We start from the raw sequence: 13161 nt of genomic DNA, 5'->3' as shown, positions 1-13161 counted from the left end.
TTCTAAACCCAGACCTTCAAAGCTAGAGGGTCCTGGAATAATATATACCAAACTCTGAAAGAAGGTGGATGCCAATCAAGAATCTTATATCCAGCAAAATTAAGCTTTAGATTTCATGATGAAGTGAAAAACTTCCATAATAAACAAAAATTAAAAGAATTTACAACTAGAAAGCTTGGACTACAGAACATCCTTAGCAAAATATTCCATGAAGAAAAAATAAAAAACAACAATGAAAATCAGCAAAGAGAGGAAGTACACTAAAGGAAAAGCCAATCAAAAAAGAAACCAAGTCAAATTAAAAACCAAAAATAAAGCAAAATGACTGGAAATATAAACCACACTTCAATAATAACCCTGAATGTTAATGGCCTAAACTCATCAATCAAAAGACATAGGCTGGCAGATTGGATTTTTTAAAAAACCAACAATATGCTACCTTCAAGAGACTTATCACATAGGAAAAGACATCCACAAATTGAAGGTGAAAGGTTGGGAATAAATATACTACTCACATGTACTGTGTAAACAAGCACAGGTTTTTATCCTCATATCAAATAAAGTAGACATCAAGACAAAGTTAATTATAAGGAATAAAGAAGGATATTTTATACTGCTTAAGAAAACCATTCATCAACAAGAAATAACAATTATAAATACTTATTCCCCAAACAATGAATTATGGGATAACAAGAAAATGCCAAATGTAATAGCCATCTACATTCATCAAACTCTTCTCAAATTCAAGAGTAAAATAGACCACAATACAATAATACTGGGTGACTTTAACACAACACATTCACCACGGGGTAGATCTTCCAAACAAAAGCTAAACAAAGAAACTATAGAATTCAATAATACAATCAATATCTTAGATTTAACAGACATATAGAGAATATTTCATACATCAATGAGTGAATACACTTTCTTCTCAGCAGCACATGGATCCTTCTCTAAAATAGACCATATATTATGCCACAAAACAATTCTTAGCAAATACAAATAGAGACACTACCCTGCATGCCATCAGATTATAATGGAATGAAATTAGAAATTAATGATAAAATGAAAAACAGAAGCTACTCCAACACCTGGAGACTAAATAATATTCTACTGAATAATCAAGGGATAGCAGAAAACATCAGAGAGGAGATAAAAAAATTCTTAGAGGTAAACGAGACCACTGATACAACATCTTAAAATCTCTGTGATACTATGAAGGTCGTACTAAGAGGAAAGTTCATTGCATGGAGTTCATTTCTTTAAAGAATAAAAAGTCGATAAATAAAGGACCTAAAATTACATCTCAAAGCCCCCCCCAAAATAACAATCAACATTAAAAGTAGTAGAAGACAGGAAATAATTAAAACCAGAGCTGAAATCAATGAAACTGAAACAAAAGAAACAATTGAAAAAATTGACAAAACACAAAGTTTGTTCTTTAAAAAAATAAATAAAATTCATAAACCCTTAGCCACACTAATAAAAAGAGAGGAAAATTACTAAAATCTGTGATAAAAAGGAAATATCATGATGGACACATCTGAAATATAGAAGATAATTAAAAACTATTTAAAAAAATTTATACTCCAGTTAAATAGAAAATATCAAAGACATCAACAAATTTCTAGAGTCATGATCTATCCAAACTTAATCAAGGTAATATACACAAGTTAATTAGATCAATTTCAAGCAAGGAAATAGAAGACACCATCAAAAGCCTACATACAAAGAAAAGCTCTACCAGTCAGATTCTCACAAGACCTTCAAAGAAGACCAAAAACTAATACTCCTTAAATTATTCCATGAAATAGCAAAAGAGGAAACTTTTCCAAACTCATTCAATCACTCTGATTTCAAAACAAGCCAAAGACACATCAACAAGAGAAAATTTCAGACCAATATCTTTAATGAACATAGATGCAAAAAGTCTCAATTAAATTCTGGCAAATCCATACTACCAAAAGTGTTATACATATTTAATGTAATCCCTATTAAAATCCCAATGACATTCTTCATAGAAATAAAAATGCAATCATAAAATTTATTTGGAAAAATATGAGACTCAGAATAGCTAGCAATCCTTAAAAAGAAAGTGAAGCAGGAAGCATCACTATACCACATCTTAAACTATACAGCAGAACTATAGAAACAAAACCAGCATGGTATCTGCACCAAAATAGACTTGCTGACCAATGGTACAGAATAGAAGACACAGAGACAAACCCACATGAATGTGGTTATATCATACTAGACAAAGGTGCCAAAAACATTAACTGGGGAAAAAAGCCTCTTCAACAAATGGTTCTGGGAAAACTGAAAATCCATATGTAGCGATGTGAAATTAAGTCCCTACCTCTCACCATGCACAAAACTTAACTCACAGTGAATCAAGGACCTAGTAATTAGGCCAGAGACCCTGCACCTAATAGAATAAAAAGTACCCCAAACTTTCATTATGTCAGATTAGATTCTGACTTCCTTAACAAGACTCTTAAAGTGCAAGAAATAAAATCAATAAACAATAAATGGGATGGATTCAAACTGAAAAGCTTCTTATCAAAAAAAAAAAAAGAAACAATCAATAAGGTGAAGAGAGAGCCTAAAGAATGGGAGCAAGTTTTGACAACATGCACATCATATAGAGCACTAATCTCCAGGATATATAGAGAACTCAAAAAATCTAACACAAAAAATAGCAAATAACCCTATCAAAAAATGGGCTAAGAAATTGAACAAACATTTCTCAGAAGAAGAAACACAAGTGATCAACAAATGTATAAAAAAAGTTCAATATCTCTAGTAATTAGAGAAATGCAAATCAAAACTACTCTAAGATTTCATCTCACTCCAGTCAGAATGGCAGTTATGAAGAATACAAGCAGAAATATATGTTGGTGTGAATGTGAGTGGAAAGGCATTTACATTGCTAGTGGGACTGCAAATTGGTGCAACCACTTTGGAAAGCAGTATAGAGATTCCTCAGAGAAGTTGGAGTGGAACCACAATTTGACCCAGCTATCCCACTTCTTGGTTTATACCCAAAGAACTAATAATCAGCATAATACAGTGATGCAGCCACATTAATGTTTATATCAGCTCAATTCACAATAGCTAAACTGTAGAACCAACCTAGATTTCCATCAACAGATGAATGGATAAGGAAAGTGTGGTACATATACACAATGGAATATTATTCAGCATTAAAAGAGAATAAATTCATGGAATTTTTACAAAAATGAATACAGTTGGAGAATATCATGCTAAGTGAAGTAAGCCAATCCCAAAACACAAAAAGTCAAATGTTTTCTCTCATAAGTGAATGCTGATCCATAATGGGGGGGGGGGTTATCCGAGGAATGGAGATACTTTGGATAGGGCAAGGGAAATGGAGGGGCGATGGGTGTAGTAGTGATGGTGGAATGAGATGGACATCATTACCCTAGGAACATGTATGATGACACAAATGGTGTGAATCTACTTCATGTACAAGTACAAAAAAGTGAAAAGTTGTGCTCCATTTGTGTTTTATGTAGTGGAATGCATTCTACTGTCATGTATAATTCATTAGAACAAATAAATAAATAATTTTTTTAAAAAGGAAATGAAGTACTCACGCATGCTTCAGGATGAAAGAATTTGAAAATACAATGATAAATGAAAGAAGTCAGACATGCAAAGACAAATATTGTAGGATTTGTTAATAGAAAATTCACAGTATCAGCAAATCTATAGTTAGAAAATAAATCCATGGTTGCTTAGGCTTGAGGAATACAGAGTTTATAATGAAATGGTAGTCTGGTTCTGAGTTGAAAAATGGTCACTAGTGATGGTTGAGTATATCTTCATACTGAACAATTTAATTGTATAATTAAGTGGGGTAATTAAAAGATTGTTAATTATGTATCAATAATGATCTTATTTAAATAGAGAGAGGGAACTAATAACATGGTAGTCCACATACTTATTGAGAGAAGCAAAGGGTCAAAGAAATGAAATTTTAACAGCTTCTTGACTTTCTCCACAAAGGGATCTTGTGGGTTGTTGAGAGAATCAATGTTCACTCCAAATGATGTCGCTGTGATCACATCCATACTATAGGCTCCAAAGATGCTGAATAGAGAAAGACATGGAAAGTTAAAACCAGTGGCTCTTCCCAGTCCTTCCACTACACATGCAGCAAAAAGTAGGAGTAAGTTCACATACCCAGGCAAGACAAGCAGTGAGCCACACACTCACCGTTATCTGCTGGACTCTCAGATGACTCCATGATCCTTCACACTTACTATGAGGCCTTTATGAGTTGCAAATGAGTACTGCCCTTGTTCCAGGAGTGATGGGCACAGTGAGGTGAGGTAGACTCACTTCTGAACTCAAGAAGCTTACCCAAACAGGGATAAGATCCATAATCAGACATACTACAGTAGCACAAAAAGAATGTGAATGATGATAGTTTTGTTCAAACTGAGCTTCAGCAGGACAAGGGTGGAATAACTGAGTCTTCCTAGAGGGCTCAAATAAGGTGACCTTGACCTTGACAGTATTTTGTCTTCTAGTATATCCAAAGTCACAAATAGCAGCCAAACAAACCTTGGTGGATACAGGAGAGATCCTTTCTCCCCAGCTTCCCTGTCTCCACCTGGGAGAAGCTCCTTCTTGGATGAACAGTTGGAGTTGTGACTCCAAACTTGCTTTTGTCTGCTCATTGCACTAGCTCAACATTTGGAATTCAGAAGGCAGTTGGATGGGGCTCCTGGTGGAGCTTGGAATGCCAGAACTGCCCTGCTACTTACTCTTTCAAGTTTATAAACTTGCCCTTCTCTGATTCCAGTCTCATGTTATTCACCAACACATCTCCAGACTGGTTAATGATGGGGAATATCTATGCACAAAACAAAAGATCATGCATAGTTAAGTGAGGAGACTCAGTCCCCAACACTATGGCTTTCCCAGAATGAAGAAATATGAGACATTTATAATGATTCCCATTATACCTCTTCTAAAACATAAAGACAAAAAAACATTTTTAGGAAGTTCAAATTCAGAGGACTATCCGTTTGAAAGGGACTACTATCTCTCTCACTTTCTACCCATACCCAGATTAATCCTTTAAGTTTCCAATGAAAAACCTTCCTATTTTATTACCTCCTTGAATTTTCCACTAGTGAAGGTTGGAGACAGAAGTGTTCTTATTCTCTTCCACTGTTCGTCCCCAGACATGGTGATGGCTTTTTTCATAAATCCCACTAGACCAAAACTCTGGAGTCAAAGGAAAAGATATTTTTTCTACATAAATGTGGAGGTCTCCACAGTTGCACAAGTTTGTTAAACAAGCTTTATTTAAAAAATGTTTAGTGTGTGATAGTAGAAAAAGAACACCTGGACTTAAGCCTAATGATGTGCAAGATTGACATCAAACCTACTAAAACCAGTGGGAAATGTGATAGTAGGAGCAAATGTGACTCCATTTTGTTTTATGACTTCATACTGTAAAACAACCATGCCAAGTAGAAAAGTCATGACTGGGACAAGATGTTCTTTTCCTTTTGCTATAGAAACCTTTAAGAACACAGAACTACCTAATGGGGTATTGTTTCTGTAACTAGAGTAACTGGGCTCTGTTTCTGTAACAGGGGTGACTGGGCTAACTCTGATTGGTTAGGCTTACCTCTGCTTGACTGCACTGTCCCACTTCTGTTTCCTGACTTGCTTGCACTGACTAGACGCCCTAAACAGGCTTATAAAAATGCCCTTGCAATTGTTTGGGGCTGATCAGGGGAACAGTTTTATGTTCTGGTCAGCTGCCACCAGTGTGCCTGAATAAAGGCTTGATTTGATTATATATGAGTGGTCTGGAAATCAGTTTGTGAAGCCCTGGGATGAAGCTTTAACTATAACATCCACTGCCTACTATGTCAGACATTCAATAGTATTTATTCCAAATGCCTAACCACCTAAGAGTTTGGAAGAGACACCCAGGTACCTCACATCATTTTTGGACTTTATATTCCAACCCTTGTTTAAATGTAAAATTTCCTTTGGTTGAAAGCTTTTTCCAGAGGAATAGACAGGAAGAAGACCTAAGAAGACCTAGTACAACCCCCAGGGCTATTGCAGAGGAGAAATGGGTTGGTGACAGATAACAGATGTTCTTGGTCAACTATATGTTACCTAAGATCAGTTCTGTCTTTACATGCATTTACAACATAAGCATCTTGATAAAGGGGTGCTTAGATATGATAATTTTAAAAATAATAATATTTGAAACATAAAATATTTTGTCTACATAAAACTCTCAGCTAATGTCAGAGAAAAGAAAAACAAATAAATAAAAGACATACAGAAAAAAAACACGTTATTAATGGAATTTCTTCCAATATTTTCTACAAGGGAAGAGGGGGAAAGAAAGATAATTCTATTTTTCACCTGGGTGCTAGCCCACCAAAGCAAAACCCCTGAAATTTAGTTCCAGCATATATAATATATTTTTGTACTAAAATGTATGCTTCCAGCCAGGCACAGTGGTCATGCCTGTAATCCTAGCAGCTCGGGAGTTTGGGACAGGATGATCACAAGTTCAAAGCCAGCCTCGGCAATGGTGAGGTGCTAAGCAATTCAGTGAGACCCTGTCTCTAAATAAAGTGCAATATAGGACCAAAGATGTGGCTCAGTGGTTGAGTGCCCCTGAGTTCAATCTTCAGTCCCACCCCACCCAAAAATAAATATATGCTTTCAACACTCATTCACTGTAAAATTTAGGAGATTAGAAACAGAGGAAAGTTTTTTCAACTTGACAAAGAGATTCTACAAAAAATCCATTTCAGCTAACCATACACTTACTGGTGGCAAACTGAATGCTTTCTCCCAAGCATCAGGAATAATTCTACAATGTATGCTCAGTCACATACAGAAAGACAAGTAAAAATATTCATCTGAGTGTAGATTAGTGATTTGAACATGTTGGGAAGTAAATAGAGGCTAGATTTGGGCAGTGTGAAATATATGTATTATTAAACATAGCAGCAAATCTTATTATCATCCACAATTATCATACACTAATCAAAGATTTTAAAAAATTTTTTGTGATGCTGAGAATTTAACTCCAGACTTTGTGTCTTTGAGGCAATCACTCTACCAACTGAGCTAAACCCAGTCCCCAAAGTTTTTAAAAAGTGAAGATAGAGATTGTATGGGAATCCACACACACACATCAGCCTCATCTAAAATTGGGGTAAACTTTGGAAGATTAAAGTCTATATCCTTCTAAAGAAATGTTCACTCTCATAGCTCTTATACAATCTCACACTGGAATTCCCAGCTAATGTCAGAGGAAAAGAAAAACAAACAAATAAAAAGCATACAGATAGGATTTTCCCTATTTGTAGGTGCAAACGTTGACCACTGTGGTCAACACACAAGAAACCAGGCACATTTCTAAGGTTAATGAAGAATTGGTGAAAACACATTAAAAACACAATCTAAAACTGCACAAATGTAGGCATGTGATACATTTGCACAGAGCTGCACACTCATACATATAGGCACAAAAAACAGGAAAAATAAAAATAAAAACTTAGATTGTATCAATTTCCTGTTACTATAGAAATAGGAACTTAATAAATTTATAGTCATGTAAAAAATTATCATTGGGTAAAACAGAATAAATTATACATGCAACTGCCTGATAATTTTTTTGGCAAGGAATGACCTCTGAACCTATAAATATCTCAGGATAAAAATTCAGTTAATAAATAAATAAATGTTACTTTGAATTAGTCAAAGGGGAACAAATGGAAGGGTGAGGGGATGAGAATAGAAAATACTGTAGAATGAATCACACACAACTTTCCTATCTTCGTATATGAATACACAACTAGAGAAACTTCACATTATGTCCAAACACAGGCTTGGGAAGTTGTACATTGTATGTATAATATGTCAAAAGACATTCTAGTGTCATGTATAACTGAAAAGAATACATTAAAACTTAAATATAACTAATTAAATGTGAAAATGTTGAAAAGTGAATGCTTACCCACCGGTTACTGAAGACAGAATAAAATTCTTTGATGAGCACTGTTTTGATAGTGCTTGGCTCCATAATAAACAAAACAGGCTGTCAACCATCATATATGCTGTGTTAGAAAAATAGGGCTTATTAAATATAACAGGCCAGATTTTGCAGCAGAAATCCAGACTTCGATCCTGATGTTACCTATTCTACCTGCCTAGCCCTACAATACATAGCAACATAAAGTTCTAGTTGAGGATTCTGACCTCAGAAGACACTGCAGTCTTCATAGCATAAAGGGTAATGTAGATAAAGTAGGTAGAAAGAGACAAAATACACCACCTAAGAGATCATAATTAGAAATAGCATTGGAACACTTGTTAAATCTAGATAGTGAATACAATAGTATTGCCTACACTATTTTCCATAACTTATTTATTTATTATTTATTGTAATTATTGGTGGACAGAATGCCTTTATTTGTTTATTTTCATATGGTGCTAAGGATCAAACCCAGTGCCTCACACGTGCTAGGCAAGTGCTCTGCCACTGAGCTGCAGCCTCAGCCCATAGTCTCCATAACTTTTTACATAGCCAAATATAGGTTTGTGAAAAAAATTGAAGGCAGACAATTGAATAACTTCTCACAATTATTAAGTTTTTCAAGTGGTAGCTAAAATGGGGGATTTGGAGACCCAGTGGAGCATGTTGTATCCTTGGATCACATGTTGTGTCCTTGGGCCATGTCAACTGAGCAGAACACTCTGGCCAGGCCTGTGGCTTTCTGGGGATTGATGAGAGAAGATAAAGAAGAAGAGTCAATGTCTTCTACCACTATTTTTAGTGGAGAGCAAAATTATTACATGTCTTCTTTGGCTCCCACCAATCCCCCACCAGCTCTAAAAGAGAATAGTTGCTTTACTTAGCTGAGGCACCCTCCAATATAAACCCTATCAATTCACCAGGAAACTCACTAGTGGAACTATATCCTATGTCTGGTCTCAACATCAAATGGATGAAGAAGAGAAAGAAATGCTTTATTGAAAAGTCAACACTGAAAACTTAAAAATGGCATATGAGCAACAATAATCATGAAAATATAAAAGAAGAAAGAAAGTTAAGGAAATGAAAAAATCTGAGCAGAAATGGTTTCCCATCTGCTTCCCAGTACCTCCCAGCCTTTTGTTCAAAAGCATACATTAAATCTAAAATTTAAATAAGAGAATTTGTCTTTAAATTAAAAGGAAATCAATGGAGGAAATAGATTATGCCATAAATTTATAAGCCAATGATTTTAAAAAACAATTCTCAAATAATACATTTTATTCATCTAAAGGGGACAAAAAGAAAGAAAAATCTGGAAGATAGGAATAGCCAGGCATTGGACACAAACTAAGGCTGGAAACTCTGGGTCATCAAAAGCAGGAGAAAAGCCAAAACATGCAACATTCTCAACCTAAGTCAGACTGTAGACCCAGATTCATGGTGAGATGCAGAACCTTTGGCAGGACAAGCCTCTAAGGACTTTGCAGCACAGAGGGTTGCATCCAAAAGCTCGGGGCTGAGGTTGTCCTCATGCTTTGGGGCACCACATCATAACAAGTCTACCAAAGAGAAATTTCCAGAATACTCACCCCCATGTTTTTACATACTTTTTATAACATTCTGTGTCAAAATTAGACAAACCCTAGGAAGAAGAACAAAATGAAATTACATTACTGTTGCAAATGTACTGACATTGCATTAAATGACCCAAATCTCATGAAATCAGGCTTCTTGTTTCTAACAGGTGGTTAGAGAGAAGCTCTTATTCAGAGGCTTCTGAGGAGAAAAGAGAAAATATGCAATGTTTGAAATAAAATATGTAAAGTCACTTGGATTTTCTCTATTATACATAATCAATTTCCCTTGTCTATGAATACAACATGCTTCTCTTCTGCAATATTTCTTCTTCTACTTATGTTGTCTCATAAATACTTGGACCTTCTGAATTATCACCTCCATGGGCACATGAGGAAACGCAGGGTGAGGAAAGTGAGTGTTTCCCAGGGCCACGCATAAACTTTTATCTCCTCATTGAGGATCATTTTAATTTATCTCAGGTTTTAACTAGAATTCTAGTAAAATTAGGGACTTAAGGACACCAGCAACCTCTTCTAGCCTAAAAGATTTATGTTATCACAATCCTGTTGTTGAGTAAGTAAGTGACATAGTGAGCAAATAAAAAGCTAACTTGCCCTATGTTGTAGCTCAACTTGGAAAAGGGAAGTTGCTACCTCTCTGCCCATAGGACACAGATAGTTAGACACTGGCTCTGAGTTTTCATCATAGAAACTAAGCAATTAATCTTCCTCATGCTAAGTTTTATTTGTAATATTTTAACTGTACAAATAAAGCATCCCAGAGGTTTGAGTGTGTCTTCCTATAACCTGCACTGAGAAAAATAAAAATCCTCTGAGAATGCTCACAGTTTGCTGAACATAAAGTCCACAGCTTACAATGTGGATGTGCCAGAGTCCTGATCTCATCAACAGAAGGGAACCTGAGGCCAGGAGGAGTTGTAAACAGAGCCCCAGGGTAAACCTCACTGTGCTTTGGATGGGGATCTCACACAGTTTCTGAAGCTTAGAAATCTTGAAACTTCTCTCATGGAGCTGAATTTCTACTTATGTAACTAAGCAGATGTTTGCAACCATAAGAGGCAAAACAGGGAGCTCAAATGATACTCACCTGGCGATAATTAAGAACAGTTCCCAAAAAAAGGAAGAGGCGTTGGCCCAGGAATTCCCGGCTTTTTAAAATATACATGTGAATAGGTCCCATATCTATAAAGTGGAAGAGAAATCCAGATCAAGGGATTGTGACTGTGTGTATATAGTGGCTCAAGAGTCACTTATCAAGAATGGGAGCCATGAAGCCAGGCAGGTAACATGTAGGCCATGAATAACAACAAAGCTCCAATGGCCCTAATCATATCTGCTAATCATCTCCTCTCTCACATTCCCTGAGAGACTCCAAAAGTCACAATACTTAGCTCAGAGCAGCTAATTCCATCACTAGGCTCCCAAATGCTACAGTGAATATCTGATATAAGTCCCCAAACATGAACTTAAAAATTCCTGAGCAATTCAGCCTAAATTTCTTCTAGGTCATTTCACTCACTGGTGTCAGTTCAGGAAGATGACTTGATACCATCACGTTGGCCTCTCTAGTGGCCTCCAGTGGGGGTTGTCCCCACTCTGGACCTTCTTCCCTCAGCAGAGAGAAATATTCTCTCACTTTTTCATAATTCCTATCTGGATGCCTTTTATTGCATCCCTCGTCCATGTTCTCTTTTACTCATCTGCTGTAAGAGATTAAGAACCTTGGCATATGGGGAAACTGTTGAATAAGAATAACCAGCTGGGAAGGTATATTTAAAGATATGTGCAATCTACAACATGGATGTATGTATTAGATTAATATTCCTTCAATTGTTCAAAAAAGATGGGTCATTTTTAAACAGATTGGTTTTCACAAATACAGAACCCTAGGGTCCTATTTTGACCTTCAGAAGGAACGTGAGGAACATACCTCAAAAAAATTGCACTATTGAACAGAATAAAATTAAAACATTTCTATTAATTTTAAAATGCCACTGGAGGGAAAATAGATACAACAAATGCCTGAATACCACCCTTTACTTCAATTGTTACCACCAGGTTTATATTTTCTATTTTCACATCATTATGAATGCCAACTCTCATAAAAGTGGATTTAAGGTAGAAGTCAAAGATCTCTTTGGGGCAATGTCTTCTACTCTCAGTCAGAAATAACTGCTCTTTTTACCTGATCCATGAAACCAGGAATCTCACTATTTTTTAAATATTTGTTTTAGTTGTTGGCGGACACAATACCTTTATTTTATTTATTTATTTTTATGTGGTGCTGAAGATCAAACCCAGTGCCTCACACATGCCAGATGAGCTCTCTCCCACTGAGCCACATCCACAGCCCAGGAATTCCACTACTTAAAGGAATTCTTCTACTAGATTATTTTATTCATGCTTTTGTACTGGAATATCATGGGAAAATGTTTAAAATACAAAATTGGCTTGTTAACTTCTGTCTCTTAAAGCTGCCATTAGATTTCAAATCAAGAAAGAAACAAATCTTGACACTTATGATAACTTAAAGAATAAAAGCTCAAAATTTTTCTTAAGTCTTTGCTCAATAGTTTCATCATTCAGCAGTAGTTGCATATTTCAGGGTGAAGGTATTGAGTTTTTAGAGGGAGGACTGTTTCTCTGAAAGGGAAGAGAACAGAGGGAAGAACTGAGTTTGAGCCTGTGGTAGCACCTGGGGTGCACTTGGTACATTTTACAAATGGTGCTGGGACATGGGATGAGAAGCAGGAACCACCTGTTCCACAGGATACAAGCCTTCTATACATCTCTTGTACTGCACATAGAACACAAAAGATAGACAATGACACAGAAACTTGTGAAGACTCCTCTTTACCCCGAGAATTCTGAAAGTTTGCAGAGGGTGCATGACTTTTCAGAAGGTGTCTAGTTGTTTGTAATCTGCCTCTACAGAACTCCGGCTAATTAATCTGGGTACAAATTGAGACTCAATCAGAAGTTTATGCTCCAAATCAAATCATATCACTAAAACTCTTACTCACAGAAATGGGAATTTTCAAGAGGAGAGGAACTGGGACAGTTACTCACAGGTAGAGGAGCACCAGGCTGATTCCCAGGAGAACACAGGTTTCCATGGAAAAGTTTGGGATCAGTTCCATCACTACTTTCCTTCCAAAATTTTCTCCTCTGAGTTTGACTTCCAGCTATGTGAGCTATCTTTTCACTGGCGAAGGTGCCAAGCTTGCCTTCTGTGAGCAGCTGTGAGTCAATGAAGTCAGTCTGGCATATTTATATGCTTGGAAAGAAAGTAGAGCTGGGTGTACAGCCAGTAGAAGAAATCACCTGTGCCCCACCCCCTATTGCAGAAGCCAGGTGCGCCCTCCACCTTGGCAGTTGGCAGTGAGTCATGAGACATGCCCATTTTTATCTTTGAGCTCAGGTTTGTAAAAAGTATTAATAAAAAATTCAATGAGTTATCATTATGCCCAAAGGTTATTGCTTCTTATAAGAAACTCAAGTGAAACA

General features: G+C 36.3%; 1 pseudogene; it reads right to left on the bottom strand.

The window, feature by feature from the left end:
- Window positions 1–12881, bottom strand: part of LOC101976807 (cytochrome P450 3A12-like) — a 28156-nt pseudogene extending 15275 nt beyond the window's left edge.
- Between the last annotated feature and the right edge of the window lie 280 nt (window positions 12882–13161).

This window comes from Ictidomys tridecemlineatus, chromosome 2 (genome assembly GCF_052094955.1).
Source record: "Ictidomys tridecemlineatus isolate mIctTri1 chromosome 2, mIctTri1.hap1, whole genome shotgun sequence".
NCBI classification, from domain to species: Eukaryota; Metazoa; Chordata; class Mammalia; order Rodentia; family Sciuridae; genus Ictidomys; species Ictidomys tridecemlineatus.
Note: the sequence above shows the minus strand (reverse complement) of the source record. Positions and strands in the feature narration are given on the sequence as shown.